Source organism: Cupressus sempervirens, chromosome 5 (genome assembly GCF_028749045.1).
Source record: "Cupressus sempervirens isolate cs-2001-9-10 chromosome 5, ASM2874904v1, whole genome shotgun sequence".
NCBI classification, from domain to species: Eukaryota; Viridiplantae; Streptophyta; class Pinopsida; order Cupressales; family Cupressaceae; genus Cupressus; species Cupressus sempervirens.
Window position 1 is genome coordinate 545,957,369 of NC_143122.1, and position 17,368 is coordinate 545,974,736.

Below are 17,368 nucleotides of genomic sequence, written 5' to 3' on the forward strand. Positions count from 1 at the left end.
AACCATAGAGATATAGTCCTCCTAGTCAACATGTTGTCCCTAGTCATTGCTTCTCATGTGGCTATCCTTTTGGTTGACTTTCTCCTTGAGATCTTCTATTTGTGAAATAGCCATTTGATAGAGCAAAAATTGTCTATCATTCTACTTTTAGCAGTGTTGAGTAGATCGAGCCCATATTCTCTCGCATTATTAGAGATTGCAACAAGAGCTAGGTCAAGAAGTTCATCAAAATGGACTTTACCATCTTTTTCCCCCATCACTCGGGGGTTCATCGTCTCTTTGACTATCCCCATTTTCATCATTTTAGATTATAATTTTCTCCATGATCCCCTCCTATCTTTCAAAACCACCTCCCCATTGTCTTCCAAAAGAGAAATTATCTTCCCCTAAGGTGAAGAAATGGTAGGGACAGGGCCCAAGATAAAAGGAGTCTGGTCTTTTGTTTCTTCCAATAGCGAAGCCTCCTCAACCTTCCTTTTCTTGGGGTTTCCCAGTTTAACAGTCATTTCCTCCTCAACCTTCTCACTATTGTCCCCCTTCACCTCTTCCTCTAATTCTATATCCTCTTCTTCAAAGTTATACTCCTCCTCCTCTTTTTCCTCAATCTTGGGGGGGTTAGGGGTTAAACCCCTAGAGCTTTTTCTACTGGGAGCAATGCTGGTCGAGGGAGAAACTTTCTCCTCTTCCTTAGATTTCTTACCACTACTAAATTTGACCTCATTTTTCTACCAAAATTTTTTACCATCAATTAAAAAGGTTTATGTTGGTTGGATTGTAGAAGGAAAAATCTATTTTTAAAAAAATCTAAGCCCGTATTGGTCAAAATTTTGACCAACATGGGCTTAACTTCAAAATGAAAAATCATTATCAATTTTTTGATGGAGCATAGGAAGGAGCTATAGCTGGAGCATGGTATAAGGGTTTCCTTGAATTTATTCAAAATCTATACACTTGAATCCTCAGTATACTTACTAAAGTCTTACCTATGATTCCTCTATAGCATATCGTGATGCAGTTACTAATGATCATGATTCCACAGGCCAGATACTTTGGATGTTTTGATGTTCACATGGAGCTCATTTTATGTCTTGGTCTACCTACAGGTTGGATGAGAGTGGTTTGCAGGGATTAGGCTTGAAGATTGTACAATCTAGCATGTTTTAGTAGTCCTAACACTGCATTGAAATAGGTATTTTTATGATTTGGCCAAAGAATATATTGCAATTTATAATGTCTAAGGCCTGAGGGGAATGGAACCTTCAACCTTATGTGAAACAATGGATGTGCTGGCTTGAAAAAAAATGTATGGAACAACGGCATTCAAGCTATTGTAGGCAATAGGGAAAATGTCAGGTGGTGGGGTGTTTTGTATGTTTAAGCTGGTGGTACATGTTTGGTTAGATAATATGTTTTGGGTAGGCTTTGAGATAGTGACATACATTCTCAAGGTACCATGGAAGTTCCTCTGGACTGTCAATTGATTTGAGAGGTCTGGTTGTCTTTTCTCCCATTTTTTTTAAGTCTTCTCAATTTGTGTTTCAGTTTCCCTGTATCTTGAAGATAAGAGTGTGGTGGGATTGTGTGTGGGTTTTGGAATATTCTATTTTATGGATTAGAGCAATCTTAGGCAACATTTTAGATTCATATTGTAATGGTATAGCCTCCTATTTTCCTAGACTTCTATTGAGATATCATCAGTTTTAGGGTACATAAATATGTTGTTTTGGTATAAATGTTAATTTCATTGTATTTACAGTGACTATTGAAAAAATGGCCAAGTTAATATTTTAGTTTAGGTCTTCTTTTAACCATCTTGCATTTTGTAAATTTTATCATACCATTTGGGTGTTTTGATATTTTGTTTACTGTCAGTTCTATATATTGTATTTACATCTATCTTGACTAAATGGTTACATTTTAATGTCGCAATTGTGGTATGTGTTTGGGACTCTATCAGCCTTTTGTGAATCATGGGTCAATATCATTTAAATTGATTTTCTACAAGAATCTTTCAATGGAAGAAATTGATGAGGCACTTTGTAATATGGCCACTAAAAGGAACCCCAAAATGGATATACTTCCTATTGAGCTTTACCTTGCTTTATGGCCTTACATACCTGAAGACTTCTACAATGTGTATCTAGAAGGAGTTGAAATTGGTACTTTAGGTTAGTTATTAATCAAGACCTTATAAAATTCATTCCAAAAGGCAAGGATGAAGACTTTGTGGATGGTTGGTATCCCATTACAATGCTCAATACCTCCCACAAAATTACTACTAAAGTTGGCCTAATGAATTAAACCTATTAGTCAAATGATTGTGCACAACTGCAACAAACATTATTTTTAGGAGGAAGATATATCTTGGAAAATCTTGTGTTGGTTTTCCTCTTGCCCTTATCTTTTATGTCCTTGCAGTTGATGCCCTTTGGTATGTTCTACATCATGCAAAGACTTATAAACTTATTCGTGGCATCTCCTTACCTAACAATTCCAATTCTCTCAACTCACACTTTATTGATGATAGCTTACTTTTTATCCAACATTCTGCTTAAAAGGTGGTCAACACTATGGATGCCTTGGAAGTTGGCTATGCATAAGATAGAATTTATGGATGCCTTGGAAGCTGGATTTGACATTTGGAGTGCAGTTGGCTTCTACACTTGGGACTTTACTCTTTGGAACTTGGCAAGTTGGATGCAGCTTGAAATTGACATGATAAATGTTGTGTATGTAGAATAAGTTGACTTTAGTAATGGTTGATGAATTGTAATTTGTGAGCATACGATGGTGTATGTGAATACCTGTACAAGTAAAACTAGGATATGAAATTTTGAGACCTAGTTCAATTCATTGTTTGTGAAATAAGAAATCATGATCTAAGTTAACTTATCATCATCAGGTTTATTTTTCCCTTCTTGAATAGAATTTTTGCTAGATAGTGTGAAATTTTCCAACAAATAAATATTTGAAATCAATTTTTTGCAAAACTAGCTCCTATGGGACTTAGTTGAAGGAAGACCATAATTAGAGCATAACATAAGTTTTCAAATGAAAGAAAAAAAGTAAAGGTTCCTAAATTAATTTCTTTAATATTTTTTAGAACATATTTTCTTACATCAATCAACAATTTTTAATTGACATTTAATGATATAGAAGTGTATTAAGGTGTTGGATACTTGTTCTGTGAGTCCAACATTATAAGTGACCTTAGTCTGTCCACTCAACAACTATTTACAAATCTAAATAAAAAATTAGTAAGAGGCTCGAGACTGCAAAAAACCTATTTACTTCATGCAAAAATGTGTGGGTTGTCATAATTGGGAATGTTATCATTTACATAAGCAAAGATAAGTACTTGTATTGTAACTCAAAGTACTGCAGGCCCCTACATTCTTTTGGTCAACACCTCTGCATTAGAGAGTTGATATTATTGGCTATACAATATATACAGTAGAAATGTCTTATATTTTACAAGCAAACCTACCAAAATTTTAGGCTCATGAATTTTGATGACTTGGAAGTTGGAACACCAAAACTAGCTTTGCAATGTTATTACTTTGTGTGGAGGATTCATTTGGCCATTTATATGAAATACCAAGTGATGAAATTGTCAATAGATACATTCATGCTTTTGAAAAGTTAAAACAACATTTAGAAGTCTTTATTTTAAAAAAAAAAAATTTGAATCACAACCTGTGTTTGTGTGTCACAATGTTACCTTATATTCCTATGGATTTTGGTTTAAGGATTCATTTGAGCAGTTATTAAATGATAGATATCTTTGAAGTCTAGCTGTTTATGCATGTTTTTATGTTGGTTTTTATTGGAACATGGAGTAGGTCACACCAAGATTAATTCATGTTATTTTTACATTTGAAGAGTAGTTGATGTTATACTTGCAAATCCTAGCTATCAATTTATTAACACTGATGTGATATAGGTTTTGTTATGAACTATTTTCTAAAAAAACATTTGAAGTAACAGGTTTCACAAAGGATTGAAACAACTTAGTAAATAGAAACTTGTAGAAAAGTTCTCAAACCTAAAATACGTAATATGCTCTTTTTTCCAAGCCAAGTTAATAACTAAACCACCAACTGGTCACAAAACACTACTCCCTTAAGCATAATATTGTTTCTATTTGTACAATGTTTCCTCTACTAGAAAATGGTAATGAGATTTTCATAAGAGCTAGCATTTACCCATCAATTGGTTATGGCTATTTATATTGTCATGAGATATAGTATTTTAAACATGTAAACAAAATTTTGCAAAGACCTGGAAGTAATACTATTATAGTCACATTTAGTGCTTTACAAAAGATGAGTAGTATCCTATAGATAATAAATGTTTTTATTATTATCTGAAGGAATCAACATTATTTGTAATAGATAGAAAGATACATTTGTAAAGGGATATGCATCATTATTTTATTTTTTATTATTATTTTTACACTGTGAGTAGTAGTCTATTGCTGAGGATCTTCTTTTCAATTTTTATGTCAATGGAAATGGAAAGGATGGTTCATGATAGAAAGGTTAAAGCCCTCCTACTACTTTCAAACACTTGGCCCCTACTGAAGCGTATGGAGAAGCCAATTCTCAGGCACCTTAAATCACTTTACTACAACCATGTTAATCTAATTAGATTTCCACATTTCATTTAAAATATAATTTTTTTGTTTTTGGATTTGATTGTGTATGTTTTTTAAGCATCAACATTTCAGATCACACTCTGTGGTCAATGTTTTGGATCACAAAATATGATCCCATACATTGATGCTAAAAAAACACACAACAAAATCAAGAAACAAATAAAATTATACAATCACATTCAAAATACATTGATAATGGATTTTTTAAGAGATACAAAGACACTTATTTAATTTTTATGAACGTTTTCTAACCTAGAATGCTCTCAAATGCCAAATCTATGGGATGATGAACTAAAAAGTGTTATTCAATTAGGGCTTGGGCAAAATATGCAACCTGCTTTCACCCCTCAAAGATTTCAAGGTTTTTTCATATTTCTGACTCTGAGTAATTTGGTTTAAAAAATTTACAAGGAACCCAATGTTCTTTGTTTTTCATTCTTTTGGGCTTTTTTTTTCTCAAAAACTACAAAATCCCCATGCATCATAAATGATTGTTATAGTGCCCATTCTTTATAAAAATGCATTGCAATAAAGTGCCACCAACTACATTCTTCTGAGTGAGTTTTGATTAGCAATGCATTAGTGGTTTTGATTGTGTAAACATGAGAAGTTGTTAATCCTCAGACTTGTAAAATGTCATCACACAAGCATTTTGTAATCAAATAACCTAAATGAAGTTCCAAGTCTACTGGGGGAAATCTAACCAGGTCTTGTTATTGGATATTTCAATTCATCCTTATATAATTACCATTAAAAGGAAATTATGTCTTAGTCAGATGACTCCTCTTGTATAGATGGATTTGTAGCTTGGTTGATCTTGATGGGTTCATTCTTGAAATAGGCAGTTGTTGGTAGAAGTGTGCATAGATTAGTCAAAAAAAATTGTTTTGGGATTAACTAGTCTTAGTGTGTTGGTAATGACACATTCTTGTCTCTCTCTCACACATTGAGTGCCCTTTCACTCTTTTGACCAAATTTTGGTAGATGAATAGAGATATGTAAGAGGCTTAGTGATTTTTAGTCCTAGTTTCACAATATTCCTTTAAGCATTTTCTCAAATAGTTTGTTCATGTATATTGATCACTTTCTTTAAATAACTTTTTAAATATTTAGAGGAGATATTTAGCTTATTGCTGTATTATTTTCTAACTGTATTTTGGCATACATTGGTGATGTAACAAAAAGTTAAATGTGGAATTTTGATATGCATTTAGGAGCAAACTGGACATATTTATGCATTAGAAAATATCATATTTGACATGAAAAAGGAGTAAAATGTAGCAAAAAGTAACTAGCAGAAATGCATATAAGGCTTCAGTTACATAAATTGCTTTGATGCATGTTGGATTAATAGATAAAATGAAATCCCTTCAAAATACAACTATAACCTGTTGGATTAATAGATAAAAAGAAGCTCTGTAAACCAACACTTAGACCAGTGGTGACTTCAACCCTCTAAAACCAGTCTTATTTCATGCACTTAGATCAACATAAGAGCCATGCCAACCAGGTGACCCTACTGTGTAGAAAAAAGAAGGAAATAAGTGTGCAAAATATTAGAAATAAACACTTGACCGCCATATATGAATCATGTGAAAAACAATCATTGCATCATCTTTCTCTTCTTATGTTTATGAGTTCACCATCATTATAATTGTGTTTGGCTTATTATTAGTAGACTTTATTTCCTTTGGCAAAATCATCTCCCCATTGATTGTCAACATCCATAAGTATTAGAGATTGTATAGATTCTAACAATAGTTCCTTAGCTCTTGTTTCAGCGACTTCAATAGATAATTTTTATAAATCTTAACCTACGTAGGTCACTTTGAAATCCTTGTTGTGCACAACCTATGTCAACTCCCCAACAATTTGGTAGCTTGTGTTTGAAGTAGTCATGTATTGCAAAAAAAATTTGGTGGCACTAAATGGGCTATTTGAATAAGCTTTTAGAAAAATAGAAGGGTTCCCATCTCACCTATAAGACACCCACACCCTTAAGAACCTTGATGCTTTTGGTCTATTCATTCAATATCAAGCTTTGGACTAAAACCCACTCTACAGTTCATCTCCTTTTTGAGGGGGAAATGGAAAAGAAAAGGAAAGAAAGTTTTTCAAAAAGAATAAATTTATAAAGAAATTGAAGAAAGACTTTGGATGCCATATTTACCTCATCTATCAAGCTGTTGATGCTTTCTTGGTTTTGTTATGTTTCCCTCTCCCTCTTTATATCTTCTTGCTACTGTTATCTTCCCTCCCCATCTCATCTCTTCTTCTCTTCTCTCCTTTTTTCTCTTCTTCTCACAAAATGGAAAAATTAATGTCTTGTGTCAGCTATAAATGGGTTCTATAGGATTTTGAAAAGGAGGGATGTGCAACCTCAATGGGCCTATCACTCCTTTACTTTTTTGTTTTGTTTTCTGTTCATAAGGAGTGTTTAGGAACAACTAAATATATTCAGTCATCCCCCATGATCTCTACTCTAGAAGTATATTTTGAAGATAAAAAATGGGGACACATCCCCATGCAATATTCTCTACAATTAACACTAGGGAAAATTAATTCATTATATCGCCATGCCACAGTTGATTAAATCTTCTAGCATTTAATCAAGTGTGCTCTTAGTTGCACAACTTCAATACAGAGTTTGCAAAAAAACTTAAAAACACTTATTTTACCTCAATAAAAATAAGTAAAAAATCAAACTTCAAGTTAAAGAATCAGTTACAACATCAAAATATTGTTCAATCAAATTCCATTCATTGGTTGATCTACTCATAGGGAAACTAAAGCAATGGAAAATTATTTGATTAAACAACTATGTTTCTAGTTGAGATCCACAACATGGACAACATCTTTCAATTTATGACTTAGGAGCCCTCTTAAATAGTCAATACTAAGATACTTCTTTCTTGACTAAGTTTTGTATCGGTTCCTTCATAGCTTGAGCTCACATGAATTTAAAATCTTCAAGTGCATTATTCAAATTTGTGCTAATCAAGCATATTGAGGTAAGCCTACAGATCTGATATTGATCACATGTCAGTCTTAACAATATCTTCTGCACTATATTCAAATTTTATTAGTGACAAGACCTGTAAATGTGCCTCAACTATATTTGTCCTACAAGTTGAAGTATAGACTTGTTAGAGATAAGTAAATACTAAAAACCCAACTTACTATCAAAGTAAGCTCCTAATCTAATCTTTTTCTCTATTACAGGTAATGCTAGAAAAGATGCTCCTCTTTTTTGGGTATTGTTCTTTTTCCCACTCCTTTCTTATCTCTTCTAGTTATTGTTCTATTCCCTCTTCCTCCTCATCTCTTCTTGTCATTGTTGTACTTTTCTCTTCTCTCCTCTCTTCTTCTCACAAAATGGAAATATTAATGTCTTGTGTTAGCTACAAATGATTTCTTTAGGTATAGGGTTTTAAAAAGGAGGGATGTGCAGCCTTATGGGCCTGCCACTCCTTTACATTTTTGTTTTGTTGTTTGTTCATAGAGAGCACTCAAGAACAACCAAACATATTTAGTCATCCTCCATGATCTCCACTTCTCATAGTATGTTTTCGAGATTAAAATGGGGATAAAATATAGAGTAAGTATACATAATTGTAGTGAAGGTTAGATTCATCTAAATTTCAAGAGGACCATTAATTCTAGTTCAAACTCTACTAAAATATAAATGTTAAATGTCTAAATGTTTGATAAGAACTTAAATTAAAAAGAAAGAATAAATATAGACCTTTTCCACTAACTTTTCTAGTTTCTCAGGTGTTGCAAATGCCTGATTTCTTAAGGGCTTAAAATTATCAGATTCTGAAGATGGTTCCTGGCCAGCAAATGACAATGCCAGCTTCAAGGCAGTAACTTGTATAGCCATTTCCATTTTTTGTTAGATATTTATTTGGTTTGTACTCATATTCCATGGATTAGCAAAAAAAATTTGCATGGGAAGTAATACTTAGCAGAAATATTTGCTTGCATCTATGTTACTGAAGTTAATATTTTGAAAAAGTTAAGGAAATACATCCATCTCTAGTGTGTGTGTACTTACAATTAATATTCTTTGCTAATGCCTACAATAAATGAATAGAGACAATATAACATGTGAATAGTAGTTGAAAAATTCTTTGGTGGGCCATGCCAATGCAATAATTGTTGTTATCAACGATGCAATTAGTGACTTCCATAGGCTAGAGATTAGTCTTCATTTTTATTATTGGTACCAAATATTATTGGTACCATATTTTTATGATTTTTATGTTCATTTATTTGAAACTGTTGCACCTTATTTATGGAATGTAAATCATAAATTGCTTTGTTTGATTTGTGGTTTCCCTCTTAAGTTCTTAACTAGTGTATGCTAGCCCTAAGATTGCTTTTCAAAAAAAATTGCTACTCAGAAATTGAGTAGTGTAAAATGTGGAAAGAATCTCAACTGGAAATATTTAAAGTTATTTTTCTTGTTTAAGGCTATGAAACTAAAAATGAAATTGCTTAGAGTTTGATCTCCCACATGGAATGTGCAAGTAAACATTTTTTAATTCAAGTCTCTAATGCATGGGTGTACGGTGTACCTAATTTCATCTATTTTTATATTGATTCTTTGAACTTAAAGGTGCAAAAGAAATATGTGCAACTAACCTTTGGGGGAATTATTCTATTCCATATAACAACCCATATGTTTAAGATGATAACTGGCAGCCAGAGATTTGGGCCATAGGTCTCAACTCAAGAGGTCTATGATATTTCCTATGGAGAAATTAAATGCAACCTCTCAATTGTATGCTATCCAAGGCATTCATGTAAATTTAAAATAATGCATAAAAAGCTAGTTCGATTGTGTGGAAAGGTATGAGTAGCTAGCTCCAGAAAGCAATATTGAATTGTTCATATTAGGTGAATGAAAATGGCACAAATAAGCATCACAGTGAAACACAAATGGAGTAATGGAAAATAGACAGAAGAGCATTATGCTAGTCCTAGATATTGTTTAGTGCCTTCATTGGAGAAAATTAGGGTGCCATAAATGCAAGCAGTATCTGAGGGTTTAATAAGCCTTATTACCATATGATGTTTTCAAATGCATTTCAAACTTAATTAAAGAAATTTCAAGATTCTATCTTAGGAAGCTATCATTGCCTTGTCCCAAAAGAAAAATTGTAGAAGCAAAATGTTTTTGGTTCTCATTTCAAATGGAATTGTTAGTGAGCAGAAGAACAAACTAATTGCGTAAGTTTATTATAAGAAGATACATAATTGAAAACTTGAATGAGAACATTGGATACAAGGGAACCCATGAAATGAAAGCATATAGATTTACATTTCAAGAGGTAAACATCTATGGGGAGTGGGAAATGGGGAAGCATGGGACAAAACTTGGTCTAACATTTATGTCAAAAAAACTAAAGCCATAATGAAGAGCTGCTAACTAGTTGAGATCCAATATTTCAAATTTTGGGGAATTTAGGGGCAATATTTTCATAGCCTATGTTTTGGCCAAAGTTTTCATAGTGTACGTGTAGTGTGGCTTTTGGGAATAGGAATGGATTTCTATACTATGGAGAAATTCCAAGACGTTAGTCTTAAATAATAAGCTTTAGGGGATGTGTACTAAAATTGATAAAGGCCTCAAAGAGATCATTCTAAAGCTATATTAAAATCATGTGAAACACTCATAAAAGTTCAATGAAAACTTAAATTAGCAAGATTGCGTATATGAATTGGATGATTACATATTTCTTTAGGATGAGAAAAATTATATTAATAAATTATGCATTCTTTATTGAGAATATTTGGAAATCTTACAACCTTAATGTCTTTGATTCTAACATTGAATGATGTGCATTTGTAGGAAGTATATGAGGAGGTGGATTTGATAATAAAAGGTGGGAACTATGGTCAGCCAAGAACTTGCCAACTCTCTAGTATTAGGGCAAACCATAGAGTGGTGTGACTGGTCTGCAACCAACTAATAAGTTCACAATTAAATGCATGAACCTTCCTTTGCCAAGGATTGCCAAGCAGCAATCTCAAGTGTACCAATTTGATCAATGCTCCAATCCTTATTGAGAATCTTGTCCCAATCAATGTCTAGATGACTAGTAAAATGGTGACTAACACCTAAACGTCTGAAGCTTTCATCCTTATATCTTCCAAGGTTACTCTAATGAATCCCAACCAATTCCATTACTTCTTGTTAAGAAATCCTGACACTGACACCAACTGAGGTCGATCCCCAAGACTAATGCATCACATGAAGAAACTACATTCCCAAATGCCATAACAAGCATGATGCACTCTTAGTCTACCTCTTCATTTGCATATATCACAAGTGGCAGTCTCCTTGGAGAGTAACTAATCATCCCTTGATGTGAAATGGTATCACCCTCAAGTTTGCAATCATGTTTCAAACCATGGCCTATGTCATCTATCCAAGCTAATACCATGTATTCTCTTTTTCTTACAATGCTAGAAACAAGTGATATTCCACCTATCTCATATAATGGTATGACTGCTCAACTTCCATCTCATATAAGTCTTCTGTCTCATCATTAAATCTGCCTTTGAATCATCAACATATATAACTTACTTTAAACTTATACTTTAATCATTGTAAACCAAACTCAATCCTTTCATAACATCAGTATCAAATCATTATCTTTTATAATGCTAATTAGTCATGCAACATATTTGCAGAGAAATTGGAAGATTTAAAAAACTCTATAATCCATAAACTTGATTGCAAAATTATCAAATTGTTTCATAAAACATAATAGAGAAAGAATTACCGTGATTGATACCACTGATGTCACTGGACCTGTATATTATTGTTAATTGTGCTAAAGACTGTGAGAACTTGTGATCATTCCCTCCAATTCAATCATTCTAGTGACATAATAACATTGCTATGTTTTTCCTATGAAACTTCTTTTGTTTTTTGATCTTACACCCAACACATATGCATCGTATTTCACAAACACTCTTTAGAATTTTGATCTTCTATATTTTATACACAACACTGTGTAACAAGTTCACTCATAAATCTACATTCATGTGCTTGCAATTTTTAATCTTTTTGAACACTGAACTGATATTTCTCAAAGTTTCATCTCACATACTCAATATCATAAAAATGGAAATTTATATCATATGAGACACACACATCACCTTCAAATTTGATTTGAAATTTATAATATTAGTTGTCTGTTTTGAACCGCACACAGTTATAACTACTCTAGCTTCTCCAAATAATAAGTTCATAAGGATTAAATGTGAAAGGTAAAGCTTTTTCTTTTTCATATATAAATTCTTATATATTTGGACTTCTGTTATTCTATTAATTACTATGTAGTTTATGTTACATGTAATTGCCTCATTGCATATTTCACATTTCTAATCATTGGATTTATAGCCTAGAATCTCACATGGAAAATATTTGAAAGGTAAAGCTTATGTTTTTTGCTCTATATATATTCTTGTGTGTTTCATAATCCTGATAATTATTGTGGTGTTTCATATTTTTAGGTCACTAAAATGTAGCAACCGACAAAAAAAGTTGAGGGGAGTAGCTCTGAGGAGGATGAGAGCTCAGAAGAAAGCGACGAGGAGCTAAAGGCCAAGAAAGACAATAAGGTAAAAGAACATGACTTTCTTTACCTATGATCATTTACATCTATGTTAATTTCTAAAGAGATTCTTCATATTATGAACAAGGTTAGAATTTAAAACCTATGTTTATTTTCTTCTAAATTTTATTGAATTATGTTATAAATTTCATCAAAATTAGAGTGAGCTATTTGAGTGCTCCAATATGTTTTATCTTATGCATTTGTAGAAGAAAACATTCCTTAGTTATTTCTTTTGATTTGGCTTAGATATAATTTTGATCTTGTTGCTTATCAATGGTTGCAATGGTTGTATGTGAGATATGTATTTTCATGTTTGAGATATATTCTTGGATATAGTTGTATTTTTTTCCATTCTTGAAACTTGCCAAAATAAAATGCTTTTCTCATTTTTAATGTTTTTTTTTTACCATTGCATGCCTAGTCAGTAATGATCTTTCCTTAATTGTATTTTTGCAGTAAGTGCTGGGAACAATTATGAAGTTGGAAATATGATTAAATACATTCCTATGATTTAATTGCATATCTCTCTATGCAACTTAAGTTTTATTGTAGTGTCAAGGGAACATTTGAATATCTTTGGCTTGAAGTGTCAGATAGAAGAGCATACAACAACTTCATCCATATTAGTCTATTTGAGAAATAGTCCATTACTTGTTAGGCATATCTTGATTAAGAGCAATGTTACCAAATAGTGATTTGATAATCACTTAGAAACATGATGAAGTAATAACATTTTTCATGGATTTAACTTTTGAAGTCATAGATAGATGGGAATTACCACACATTATTTGCAAGTAACAATTGAAAGATGAATCTAGAATACAATATTATTTTCAACAAAGCAAATTATCACGTCTGTGTACATGTTATTCTAATTTTTTTTCTGGTTTATAATTCTATGTTATTTTTCATACTATTAAAAATGCAAGTTTAAAGATAATCACTAGATACCATTATATTTTCCCAAGATCAAAGCATAGGGGCGTGTTTCTTTTCTTTGGTTTCTTTAAGCACTTTCATGGACTTTGACTAAATATCAATAGAGTTACCTACACCATTTTGGAGGAAAATTGTACAATTCATTCTTTGAGAAATTTAATGGCATTGGCATCCATCATAGCAAATGCACTTTTAGTGGTCATGAGATGCCATAAGAGAAATTAATCACTTAATCCAGATCCACTACCCTAGTCCAGGCATTCAAGTAGGGAATAAATAAGCTTGATGCACATTATAGTTTCATTAATCACTTTTAGTGATTTTTATTGATGCTTTTTGTAGCATAGATGAAGAGGGTACTTCCTACAACTCTGACCTCCAGATCAATGTATCTTATGACTTGTTCTACAATCACAATAATTCAACCATTTTTGATAGTGGTCACATCTCCCAAAACAACTTGATCTCAATGAAGCTTTGAATGAGTTTTGGTAGCTTCCTTTTTACCCTTTTTCTTTTACAGGTAGTATTCTTACTATTCCATCCCACTCATAGAAGAAGCATTCATTCATTTAGTCATAGGAAATAAATGCCAAGATAGGTGTGAATGTAGTTTGCACCCGTCAAGATGCTTGCTGATTGAGGGGAGAGAGATGTAGCATGAAGATGTAGAATGGTTTTCAGAAAGCTCACAAATTGTTGCCCATTATTAATCAATACAATTCTCTTGCCTCCAACATGTTTCTGATTTACATCTTACACCATTCTTTTTATTTTGAGACATGTTTCATTGATTCTACTTATGCCTGATTCTATACAAATAATTTTTAAACATTTATTTGAACCTTTTGTATCCTATTCCATCTCCTACAAAGGTTTCCAATTAATCCTTTTTATCATTTTTTTTTTTTTTAACATTCTATTGAATTGAATCTAGAAACATGCACTACCTATTTCAAACAAAAATAAATTGGGGTGAGAAGCATGCAAAATGTTTATCAGAGATTTAGGGAGAAACAAAGTTAATGTGTAGCCTGGCTAGGAACAATCATATGACAAGGGCAGTTTAAAATGATATTCCTTCAATAAATTTTTATCATCATTGAGAGAGACAGTTGGGTCTACTAAATGTTTGTAGGTTTCAAGGGCCTGTTGAAGGAGTTCTAAAGTTTGAAGGAAGGAAAATTAATTAAGAGTAGTTTCAAACACTTACCCACCCCACCCGCCAACTTGCCGTGTTGACTGGAGGTATTATTTAGTAGTATGATTATCAAGTGAACCCTAAATTTTTGTCTCAATCATTTATCATGGCAATTTTCTATCGAATCTAATGTTAATTATGTTGGTCAATTTTTCATAGGCCATTATGAAGTAGCCTTTTTAATATTTTGAACATGAGTTTAAATTGAGTGCAAAAAGTAAGTTGTTAGCTTAGAATTATGTCATTTTAGAGTTCATTCTCCTAATATGTTATTCAGTAATAAAGACAACTATAATCTAAACCATGTATTTTAATGCAAGCACCATCATTAGAGATGAAGTGGGGCTAGCCCTTAACACTGTTGGGAATGAAGTTTTGGGAATTGCTGCCAAGATAGTGCTAACAAAAGATTCAACAACAATAGTTAGTGATGGAATGATTCAGGAGGCTATTGAGAGAAGAGTTAATCAAATTAGGAGCATGATTGAGGTATGCCTTCTTGTCTTTGTGTGTGTGTTCTTCGAGCCTTAACATGGACTATCAGTCTTATGCTTTGTAATTAGAGCACTTTAGTTTTATTCTATATGTTATTTCTCCTTTGTTTGCACCTAGTATCTCATCATGGTTAACACTCTGTCTTTTTTTGAGAATATCAATATATTGGCAAAGAATAACTCATTAGATAATTGTGCTATTGTCAACCTAGCTTGTAGAATGTATTTGACAATTGAATATTTTCTTTATTTCCAAGTTCTTGAAAAAGATTATGAGAAAGAAAAATTGAATGAAAGGATTGCTAAACTATCTAGGGGAGTTGCAGTTATACAGGTGAAGTTATTGAAATGTGTCTAGTCTTTTGTAGTGTTTCATTGTTAAATACTTCTCTGAGTAATAGATAAATTTTGTTAATGATAAAGTCTAGACTAGTAATTCTTATAAATTGTAATGTCTCTCTCCTATTTCTAAAATTATTTATGATCTATTCTCCAAACAATTTATTTGTGATATAAATACTTAATTTTTTGATTTACTTATGGTTTGCTAGTGTACTTTGATTGTTGTGGTTTTCTCAATATAGGCAATGTCACACAATATATTTATAGCTGAGCCACTTGTAAATGGATGTAGTGCACTTCCATATTTATATAAATACCAAAGTGTGTAATAGAAACTCTTATTATTTTTCTTCAACAAGGTAAATATTAGAAAGCTTGCCTATCATAACACCACCCAGGTCAGATTATAATTTCTGAGAAGATGAAATATAACTAAACAATTCTCGATTCCACTTCACAAATGCATCATTTGATTTATAATCACTTGTAGAAATTAAAATACTATTTGTGATATAGATTTTTAACATATTTCTCAATACTTTTCTTTAGTTATGTGCATCTCTTGTCTGCTTGTAAAGTTGGACTTTGCCCTTCTTTTGTTATGATTTTTGAGTCTATGATATAAAGCCTTTGATATGAAAGGTGTTTCTTTGGTTAGTTCTTTTTTATTATTGATGGTATTTTCCTTTTCTCTTATTTCTTCCAATCAATATTTCTCTTTTCATGATTACCCAAGGATATGTAGATAATGCTTTGTCATATAAGACTTAGCTCTACAATGTGTTTTTATAGGTCCTTTCCAATGATAATCCCAATTATGGATACAATGTTGCTATAGGTGATTATGAAGATTTGATGGCTACAGGAATTATTGATCCAACTAAGGTGAGATGGTATATTCATTTGATGTAATTTATTTTAATTTTTTCAATTTCCTAATCAGTGAAATGAATGTAAACTAGTGTCATTTAAGTCCTTGTAAATATGATTTATTAGGATGTTCATTGACTGTGTATTTGCATAGTGCCCTTGTTAGAAAGAAAGAAGGAAAATGCAAGCCTAAGTTGGATGTGATGCCAATTTTCTTAGGCCCTATACCCTTTCTGACTTATGTTGTGTATTTTACATAGGTTGGGATTATACTATATCATATTGAAATTGAATAAATACCAATATCTATCATATTATGACAGACAACTAGTTGCTTGAAAATTGTTAGGAAGCTCACACAGATAAATTGTTAGGATAATTTTACCCTTTGTGACATTAAAAGGTTGGTACTTTTCTTTTGCTAAATTACTAGATGATTCAGTTACCCTATTATTTGCCTCTATGAAATCAATACAAATCTAGGTATGCTAATATTTATTTTGTTGTATCTGTATGCATTATGGATACATCAGTGTGTATCTGCCTTGCATTGAATCACTGGCCTTACATCGAACTCAAGAATCAGCATGGGGAAAAGATGTCATCTATTTCAAAGACTGATCAAAGATAGTATTTTATGATGGCTTTTAATGTTTCTTTTGTATATGGTACCCATGTGGCAATACATAACATAATTAATTGTACTTGGCACAAATACAAATGTCATTTTCATTGCCATTTCTATCAACAATATATTTTTTGTGCTCGCAATCAATGTCCCTTACTAATGTTTTTCATCCTAATTGTATAAACTTGTATAAGTCTTTTCTTGTGAACCATATTGAATTAAAGGATGCTTTTCCTTGAATAGGGCTGTTATGATGGGACTAATGCTTCATGCAAAAGGTCAACATTTAATTGAAAAGTCACAATATAAAGAGGCTCTTGAAATACTTTCCATGGGAGAGGTATCTAGTGCATAGACAAGCATTTGCAGGCCTAGCATTTCTAGTAAACATAGATGTTGCATAGACAATCATTTCTAGTAAACATAGATGTTGTAGTCGGTGTCCCTCGCCATTTGGTATGCCCTTCTCAATGTGATTGTAGCATCTAATGTAATAGTACTAAGTTGTAATTGAACTAAAAAGTTATTTATATGCTTTTGATAGATGACTAATTCAGTCACAATAACCATGATTGAATTTTCCCATTGTAGTCTAAGAAAATT